Raw genomic sequence first — 10,012 nt, 5'->3', positions numbered from 1 at the left:
TACACCGAAAAAATTGTATTCTTGTTTTGAGGATATCCCACTTACTTTAAGTATATTTTACACTAAAATAGGCGCCAAGAAGAGTTTCTTATTTTAAGAAGAACATCCTCTAAATAGTAATATTGATAAGAATATATACCGATTAGAATATAAAAAGCCTCTATAGAAAAACATATATATATCTCACTATCGAAAAAGACTATATTCTTAAATTAAGAATATATTCTCAAATAAAGAATATATATTCTTAATTTCAGAAGAATATCATCTAAAAATCTTTAAGAAGATTTTTTAAGTATAAAATCTTCTACTCACAAGAATATAATTTTTTCGGTGTACAGACGCAAACTTTCGAAACGCGCGAAGACTCGCGGCGTGTCTTTTAAACGCGAACGAACGCGCGCGCAATAAAGTGTCGATATTTTATCATTAATAATGAGCTAATTATTGGATCGTTAATTAATACGAAATCTTAATCATACATAAATATATTTTGTACATGCGAGAATCCGGTTATTGTTTAGATCTCTCGTGAGAGAGACAGGGCATCAAAGTTCAGACCGCGTTTTGATAAATTTTTTTGACAACACCAAATTACGTTCTCCGCGATCAAAATTTTATTACGCGCTCGCCGCACATGTGACCGCGTCTTGTTATCTCATCAACAGATCGAGAAAATATACAATAATCGAAATAATATACATTTGCAAAATACTATTTTTAGTTACGTTACTCACAATCGAGTGAATCAGTACAAGATTTTCGCAAGATTCGAATGTCTCATTGTCGCGGAATATCGCGACCGCAAGTTGCGGGTTCTCTCTCTTGTTTTTTTTTCTTATTTTATATATCGCGGACTTTGTTGTAAAATGTTCAACTTGAATTTCTCATCAAACACATAATGTGGAATTCTATTATTATTATTATATTATTTTATTTATACTTCAGCCAGTTGGCCAAGAGAAGGGAACTTGATTTTTCACCTCTTTCCACTTACCTCCTTCCCTTTTCGCCACACACATTTTTATACCTTATTTGTGCTCACTTATATCTTAACTTACGTATCTACTTACTTTACCATCTCTCTCTTTTCTTTTCTCTATTTTACACATATACTTTCATATCGTCTCGCTCATATTTTGTAAATAACTAACTTACAGCCTTGTATCACAGTAAATTAAATAAATATACTCTTCTAATTTTTAAATAATCAAATAAATTAATAAATATACATTATTAATGGAATTCTATTAATTGCGTGCGTCCTCGAGCAATTATATTGTACTTCACAAGAAGACACACACACACACACACGCACACGGGATATGTGCTTCATTGATTACGTCGCGGTGATCAGCCGAAATGCGATCGCTCGATTGAGACTTGGATCTTTTTTGCTCATCGGGTATGGCTGTCATCGTCATCGTCGTCGTCGTCGTCGTCGTCGTCGTCGTCGCCGCCAGAGCCACCCGTTGTCTTTCGAGTGGCGCGACGACGACGACGACGACGACGACGAAAAATGCGAACTCATCGACGCCAACGAGGAGAGCGGAGCATATGCACGCACGCACGCACGCACACACACGCTCGGGTTTATCATTCGGACGCACACGCACACGAGCGCCTCGCTCGCACATAAAGTGCCACGGCTCTTACAGCTGGCGCATGGCGTTACGCTACGTGCGCACACGCAAGTAACACACACACAACGTTAACCCGGTGGCGCCTGTCGGCCACACGGATGTGCACGCGTGCGTGACAAGTTCGTACCTCTTCTCGGCCGTATGTGTGTGTGCGTGCGTGTGAGCGAGCGTTTTCTCCGCACATAAATATACTCTCCACGAGTAGTACGTGCGCGCACACACGTACAAATAATATGTCGTGTGTGTGCGTAACCCACGACGAAACGATCGCTATGCCCGGATTCGCGACGATGAGAGGTCTCTCGGTTCCGTTTCGCGGAATTCGCTTAAAAAAAGACAATTGTTTCTCGAACCGATTTTATTGTTTTCGATTAAAAAAAAAAAAAAGAGTATTGAATTATTTTTGCGCTAGATTTTTTTTTTTTTTTTTTTTTTTGCGTCTGCTATACTTTATGACGACCCCTCTATTGAACCTCCCCCCTCCCGTCTTTGCTCGGTCTTCTCGCCGTGATATCCCGATAACGTGACGACTCGTTGCGATGTTGTGTCTGAACTTTGTAGACACTTGCTTATATACGGAAATGACTACTGTCACATAATCGTGAATGCCTCTTTGTTGCACGCGTGTGTGTGTGCGTGTACGCGTTCAAGTGACACAAGCAAGAGCACGTTCTATACCTACACACATCAAAGAATAGCTTGTTGTGTTGTATATTACATTTTTTAACTTGACAACGGATAAAAATAAATATAGACTAAAAATAGACTGGATTCAAATTTCGTTAATTAAATTTAAATGTTTAATAAAAAATTTATAACCGGAACGAGAAAATTGAAAAATAAAACGTACGCGCGAGCTGTATTGTTTTTTTTTTTTTTTTCACAGAACGATACGTTTGAAATTAATTTATATACATCCAGTTATATATATATCGGTATTGCGATCTCTCGCATTCCGTCGTTAATTAAACGGCCGACTACGTTAATTATACGCGGACGGAAAATTATGACGGACGTCAAAAGCCGTTGCTCGCGGATCCTAAAAACTAAAATGCCGTCGTTGTGTGAAGTAACAACACTTTCGCCTCGCCTGGCTGTTTTATTGCAAACCGCGCGTTTCGAGTTGAAGCAAAACCGGTGAGCGACGTGGCAAAGAACTCGCTTGTTAATACAAACTTTCCGTTCCGGAGAGTTTTATGCGATTGTCCATAAAATTTATGTCGTCGGGGAATCTTTTCTTCGCGAACGCGCCAATCGCTCGACGGTTTGCGCGAATGAGAATGAATGCGAGAGAACAAGGGTTTACTTTGTAAACGAGCGAATAAACGGCGCCGGGAACGTTAGACCGGAGCAGCGTGGAGGAGCGTGTTTATACACTGATGGCGGGGATTTAAATCAAATCAAGGCGAATTTTCTGCCGACGAATCAACACCGCACCGATTCAAAGACAGCTCTCCGGGGGAAATATCTTCTTTCTCTCTATTACGGTGAAAAAAAAAAAAAAACACTCGAAATATAAAATTCGAAATTATCAGATGACTCGCTTGACACTTCTCTCTCTCTCTCTCTCGTCGCGATGTATAATCTCGGCGCGCGTATAAGCGCTTTTTCTCGATTATCGTATGTATTTTTTTTTTTTTGATACACGGTATTATATGCGCGTATTACTTCTCTGAATTTAATATCCAATTCACGATTGCGCTCCCGGTGTTACCGCCTTCGTTATGTAAAAATCACGCGCGCGCTCGCTCTTTCTCTCTCTCTCTCTCTCTTTCCGCAGCGCCGCATACGATCACGTATATGATCACGTAAACGATCACGTACACGATCTTGCTATAAATACAGACCTGTTGTTTTGAAACGTATATATTCCGTTTTATTGAACTCGCGGGATTTTATGCGACAGCGCGTATAGGATTCTTCATGCCTATATGTATTATTTATAAATTCGCTGTCATAACGGCGGAAAATAATTCGGCGAGAGAGAGAAAGAGAGAGATGATCGCCGCGCGTTAAATCATTTCTAGAATTTCCGGTGTGGGTCTTGCTCTTTTTTTTTTTTTTTTTTTTTTTTCAGAAGCCGACGAAGCATCTCCCATCGGAGACTTCGAGCGCGGACTCCTCTCTCTCTCTCTGTCTCTGTCTCTCTTTCCCTTTTGGCGTCCAAAGCGCATTCCGTGATAAGGCTCGTTAAAAATGCGCGACGGGACATTGGTGACCGCGCAAAATCGCGCGTTACTCCGCGTAATACATAACCACCACGTTGACGGACGCGACGTTTTCGCTTTTTGCTATTTACAAATCGGCTATCAATCACCGCCGTGTTATATCCGCGGCATTCGGAATAGACACTGACGCGCGCGCGTTTATGTTAATCGCGCGTTTCGTATGCGACGCGACGCCGCGCGCGCGCGGCATCGCATGCATGTGCAACTTGAGAATCCGAGATGCGTCGAATCCAAATGAACGAGCGCTGTCGCAATCCGCCATTCCTTGCCGCTTGCTAAGCTTCAACGGCGATCAACGAACTTACGATGGCGCGATGACTTGACGAGAGAGAAAGAAAGAGAAAGATTTAAAAAAAAAAAGAGAGAGAGAGAGAGAGAGAGAGATGGAGAGCAAAGCGCCGCGGGCTTGACAACATTTATATTTTAACATCGATATTAGAGTTTTTCTCAGTATTGTGTAAAATCGCGAGGCGAAGAATGCAAATTATTTTATTAATTAAATTAATGTAAATTCAATTTTGCACACAAACGAGATTTTCGCGCGCGAGGTACGTTTGACATCGCTCGGAAATGTTAGGATGCGAATCTTGACACGTTTTCAAATGTGTGTGTGTACGAGCGCTGTCTCTTCTCTCGACAAACGTTTTGCGCTTTCGCGAATTCACTTTGCGCGCGTTATTGGCAGTCGAGTGCCGCTTCTCTTCTTTCGTCGGGATAAAAATCTCTTCTCTGCTCGCGCACGTTGTGCGCATCGTCTCTCTCTCTCTCTCTCTCTCTCTTTATCATCGGAATCACGTGCCGCTCGCTCGATAGCTGGCCAATAACAACGGCGCGACCGTTCTGGATCAATTAATCGCGATTCCGAGCTTTTCCCCCCTTCTCGCGATATTTTTTGCGCGCCGCGCAAATGACGTGTTCGCGCCGAGGCGAGCGAAAGTAATCGCGCGATATACGAGAAACGAGAGAATCTCTCGACCGACGTACGATACCGGATTATTATTATTGCGCGCGCGAAGGAAGAAAGAGAGAAGAGATAGAAAACGGAAGAAAAAGATGTAATTGACGCGAGAGAGTAAAATCTTTGACGACGCGACAAAGAAAGTCGCGCGCATTATTGACATATATCGCGCGATATTGCGCAAATTCGCATCCGATATGTGAGTTTTTTTTTCTTTTTTTTTTTTTTTTTTTCATTTCGATCTACGTGACGTTACCATAGACGCATTAGCAAACTAGTAACGCTCTCTCTCTCTCTTCTCTATCAATTCAGTCACAATGTGACTTCTATAAATAAATGCAACGCGCGATATTTTCTTGGAATCAATGTCAACTGTTCCAAGGAAAAGCATCTATAAATAGACCTCGGTTAAAGTTGTACACGCTCTTACCGCTTCTGCATTTCCTAATGAGAGAGAGAGAGAGAGAGAGATAGACAAAAACGAATGATCTCTCGAAGAAATTAACGGCAAACATTAATTTTTTTTTCACACTTTTTGTTACACACGAGAAAGAGTTTTCCAGACGGAGTTCGCGTGTGCGATGAGAAGATGCTCGTACGGGTGGCATAAAGTGTAATAATGCGGTTAACGTGTGTGTGTGTGCGCGCGCGCACGCAGAGTTCTTCGGTTTCACTGATAGTGCCTGATGAAGCGTGTTCGAATCAGGAATGCGATATCGTTTAACGATCATTCGCGTGCACGACTCGAAGCTCGAGCACGAGCGGTCGATCATCCAATACCTGTTGTTGTTGCAAACCGACAAGTAACATGAGTACGAAACGAACGAGATCGACCGAAAATTTCACCGAACGTCGATATATTCGTTCAACGCATTCATTATGTTTTTTTTTATTTTTTTTTGTTATAAAGAAAACAATTCGCACACATAAATTTTCGCTTCCGGCTTTAAAAACACATTACACGCTCTGCTAATCACCTGGGATGGGACGGAAAGAGAGACAACAACTCTGCTTGTTCCCCATGTGTCGCCTCCCTTTTCTTTTACAACAATAAGACCCGGTGATCGTTGCAACTGTGTCTCGAACGACTGAGTCGCACTTCCTTTCTATTTATCGAGTAGGTACGCGCGGTCGATCTTTTTTGTTCCCCGGTAATAAATCACCGAACGCTTCGGTGACTTCTTCTTCGGTTAGAGTTACCGCTTTGTGTCGTCTCGGTCGAGAGACATTTGCACGCATCTCGGAAGAAAAAAAGACGAGATTGTTGAAAAATGTGTATGTGTGTGTGTGTGTGAGCGACACGGCCGTGCGTTATGCCGCGAACTTCGGCTATCTTGAGTTACAAGAGAAATCAGAGAGAGAGAGAGAGAGAGAGAGAAATAGGGGAAGTCGAAGCGCATATAATTTAACATCTACTGCGTAGTGTGGGGATAGATGCGTGTGTGTGTGTGTGTGCGAGTTCGAAATTGTTCGCCTCGCTGTCGCGACGCGTTGCGACGCCGATAATTCGTATCGCGCAATTAGAACCCCGGCGCGGCTTGGCATCGGCTAAGCGCCAGCTGGTTCTCTCTTACGAGTCGCGCACATATGCCGCCTATAAGCCCCAGCTTAGGAAACGCTCCGTTGAGTCTCGTGTACGCACAAAGTCTCGGGGGGTGTAAGAACTCGGAAACACTCTTAACAAAGTAGTCATGGATACTTAGATTAGGATAATAATGTACAAAAGTAACGTAAAAAATTTACTTGGCGCTACTTTGTGATATCAGTTTTTTTGTAAAACGGGTTTTTTAGAGAAAGAATGTTTTGTAGTGTATAAATGTTGTATAAAACAGGTTTTCGAGAGAGAAAAGTTTTTGGAGTATAAATAAAAAAAATAATTTAATTTAAATACACCGAAAAAATTATATTCTTATAAGTAGAAGATTTTATACTTAAAAAGTCTTCTTAAAGATTTTAGATGATATTCTTCTGAAATTAAGAATATATTCTTTATTTAAGAATATAGTCTTTTTCGATAGTGAGATATATATGTTTTTCTATAGAGGCTTTTTATATTCTAATCAGTATATAATCTTATCAATATTGCTATTTAGAAGATTTTTCTTTTAAAATAAGAAACTCTTCTTGGCGCCTATTTTAGTATAAAATATACTTAAAGTAAGTGGGATATCTCCTCAAAACAAAAATACAATTTTTTCGGTGTACGTGTATATATATATATATATATACATCGAAAAAATTATATTCTTATAAGTAGAAGATTTTATACTTAAAAAATCTTCTTAAAGATTTTAGATGATATTCTTCTAAATTAAAAATATATTCTTTATTTAAAAATATATTCTTTATTTAAGAATATAGTTTTTTTCGATAGTGAGATATAGGTATATGTTTTTCTATAGAGGCTTTTTATACTCTAATCAGTATATATTCTTATCAGTATATATTCTTATCAATATTGCTATTTAGAGGATTTTTCTCTTAAAATAAGAAACTCTTCTTGGCGCCTATTTTAGTATAAAATATACTTAAAGTAAGTGGGATATCCTCAAAACAAGAATACAATTTTTTCGGTGTACGTGTTGCGCGTGTACTTGGCGCCTGTTTTTACCTTTTTTTGAAAAGTTTTTGACAATTCCGATATTTCTCCTCGCCGCTTTTCACTTCGTGAAACTGCTTTGTTAAGAAAAATCGAGAGATATATTGATTTCTGTTTCGCCGTTCGTTTTTTTCGAACAGACTTGGCTATTTTTGCCTGTGGATGCTTTGTAAAAAAATTCACAACGCCGAGAACCAAATAATTTGTAGCACTTTGTGTGTTTATATATCGTCGAGTGACAGAATAACGCGTTGACAAATCAAAAGTGCAAAAATTTATATAGAAGAGTTTTATTTCTCAGAATACACTTGTAATCCTTTACGTTACGTTAGTTTCGAAACGTATGTATGTGTATGTGCTATTGGTCTCGTCAAATGCTGCAAATAAAAACATTATACTGACAATAAGATCTTAGAGTTAAAAATAGATGTGCGAATATATATATATAGAAAGATATATAATATAAAATACATATATACATATCGTAATAATAATACCGAGTCTTACCGGAGAAATTGGATACATTTCTTTATTCTCGGAATCCATAACTGTCCTCGAGGACATTTTCTGAATATTGAAATACCAGGTTCGGTAGACACCATTGCGATAAAACTTGATAACAAAACGGCAACCAATAAACATACACCAAATAAAATATTTCTGTTCTCCATCGTGTTTTCGCACAATAATTTAAATTTTGAAAACAAATCTGTGGAATCACACTTCGGTTATTGCTTCCAACACTGGTTTCCAATGAACAACCTCTTGTTCGAAACGTTCTTCTTTTATACCATTTGAAGTTATAAGTGTTACGTGTCAAGCGCAATATAATATTTGATAAAAACGTGACACGAGAGAAACTTATCGAAACGTTTGTGTCACGTTTGTCGCGTATAGATTGCAAATATAAAAAAAAAGTCATAATTTTTTTCTTCTTATCATCGCATAAAAAAATGTGATGGAATATATTATATACATAAAAATATAATAATCACGTACACGATCAGGAAACACATTTATTTAATCGTATAAAAAAAGTGCACAAAAAAAATTGTATTCTTGTTTTGAGGAGATATCCCACTTACTTTAAGTATATTTTATACTAAAACAGGCGCCAAGAAGAGTTTCTTATTTTAAGAGGAAAATCCTCTAAATATTGATAAGAATATATACTGATTAGAATATAAAAAGCCTCTATAGAAAAACATATATATATCTCACTATCGAAAAAGACTATATTCTTAAATAAAGAATATATTCTTAATTTCAGAAGAATATCATCTAAAATCTTGAAGAAGATTTTTTAAGTATAAAATCTTCTACTTACGAGAATATAATTTTTTCGTTGTGAAATATGTTATATACATGTTCTTTCGATGTAACGTCTGAGAATTAGTCTTACATTTGAGTAATGTGCCTCTTAATAAATCTTAACGGAAACCGAATCGATTATTTCGACGTGTTCACGGCGAAATCACCTCGATTTAATGTCAACAGAACAGAAAAATCACATCTTCGATGTGCGTGACGTTGAACGCGCGCGGTCCATACTTAGCTCGGTCGCTCGCATCAAAAAAGTCGTTGCACGTTAAAATTCAAAAAGTTTAATTAGACCTTTTGCGGAGGCCTAATCGCACGCGTGTTTCGGCGAAACGATAATCAAAGGTGTGTTCCGGCGAGTGTGCGCGCGCGCGCGCGCAGACTTTTGCTTTTTCGCAAAAATAGAGAAGATTATTCCGAAAGGTGCCCCGGCGCTCTCTCCTCTCGAAAAACCGGCGCGTATAATTTAGAGCAATTTGGCAATTGCGGATAATTGATGAGGACGCCTTTTACCCGCATGCCGATGGGCCCGCTCACGTCGCGTCCGCGCATATCCGAGTTAAGTAGGGCTAATCACCAGGTTGCCCGAGACCGGGGAACGTCAGGAAACCTGTCTTCTAGCGCCCCGAAACTCCGGGATCGCGTATATATACTTACGCGAGCCATATACCATATTCGACCGAGGTTCTAAAAAAAAAGAGAGAGAGAAGTGCGGAGAGATGGATATAGAGGAAGGGAGAGAAATATATATATATATATATATATATATATGTGTGTGTGTGTACGTGTACCTGGTTCCTGATCCCGGCACGGAATGGCAGGGCCCCCGTAGAGAGACCCTCCGCCCACTTCTCAGAAACAAGGACCACGGTTCCCTATTGTTCTTGCTAATTGCCACCCCGTCGTAACCATCCGGACGGCTGGCTGCTCGTCCTCCACCCGCTTCCCGAACCGGGTCTCGAGCATCCCTTTTCTCATAATGGACGCTGGATAGAGGATACCGGCTCTCCGATAGTTACAAGTCTCCAACGCAAATACCACTTTCGGTACGTATCTTTTTTTGAAAAGGAAATTAGCCGAAACTCGGGGAAGGAGCGAGCGAAATCACAAGTGGATTGTCTCTCCCACGCCCTTCCCCGTCCCTCGCCTCGGGGGAAGAATTTTTTTACTTCGGCCGCACATAGCGAAAAACCGTGTGTTACCTGATTTCTCTCTCTCTCTCTCTCTCTCTCTCTCTCTCTCTCTCTCTCTCTCTCTCTCTCTC

At 39.9% G+C, this 10,012-nt stretch overlaps 1 protein-coding gene and 1 long non-coding RNA gene across 2 annotated transcripts in view; one reads left to right on the top strand and one right to left on the bottom strand.

The window, feature by feature from the left end:
- LOC109857835 (BMP and activin membrane-bound inhibitor homolog) overlaps positions 1-10,012 on the top strand; it is a 21,737-nt gene that overhangs the window by 3,324 nt on the left and 8,401 nt on the right. The window lies entirely within an intron of this gene.
- Positions 7,628-8,193, bottom strand: LOC109857836. Its single transcript, XR_002250546.1, has 2 exons — positions 7,936-8,193; positions 7,628-7,805 (listed from the first exon to the last, which is right to left on the bottom strand). It is a non-coding gene; the product is annotated as an uncharacterized LOC109857836 (long non-coding RNA).

Source organism: Pseudomyrmex gracilis, unplaced genomic scaffold, assembly GCF_002006095.1.
Source record: "Pseudomyrmex gracilis isolate BER0280 unplaced genomic scaffold, ASM200609v1 scaffold_175, whole genome shotgun sequence".
Classification (NCBI taxonomy): Eukaryota; Metazoa; Arthropoda; class Insecta; order Hymenoptera; family Formicidae; genus Pseudomyrmex; species Pseudomyrmex gracilis.
The sequence above is the reverse complement of the archived record's forward strand: the minus strand, read 5'-3'. Positions and strand labels throughout refer to the sequence as shown.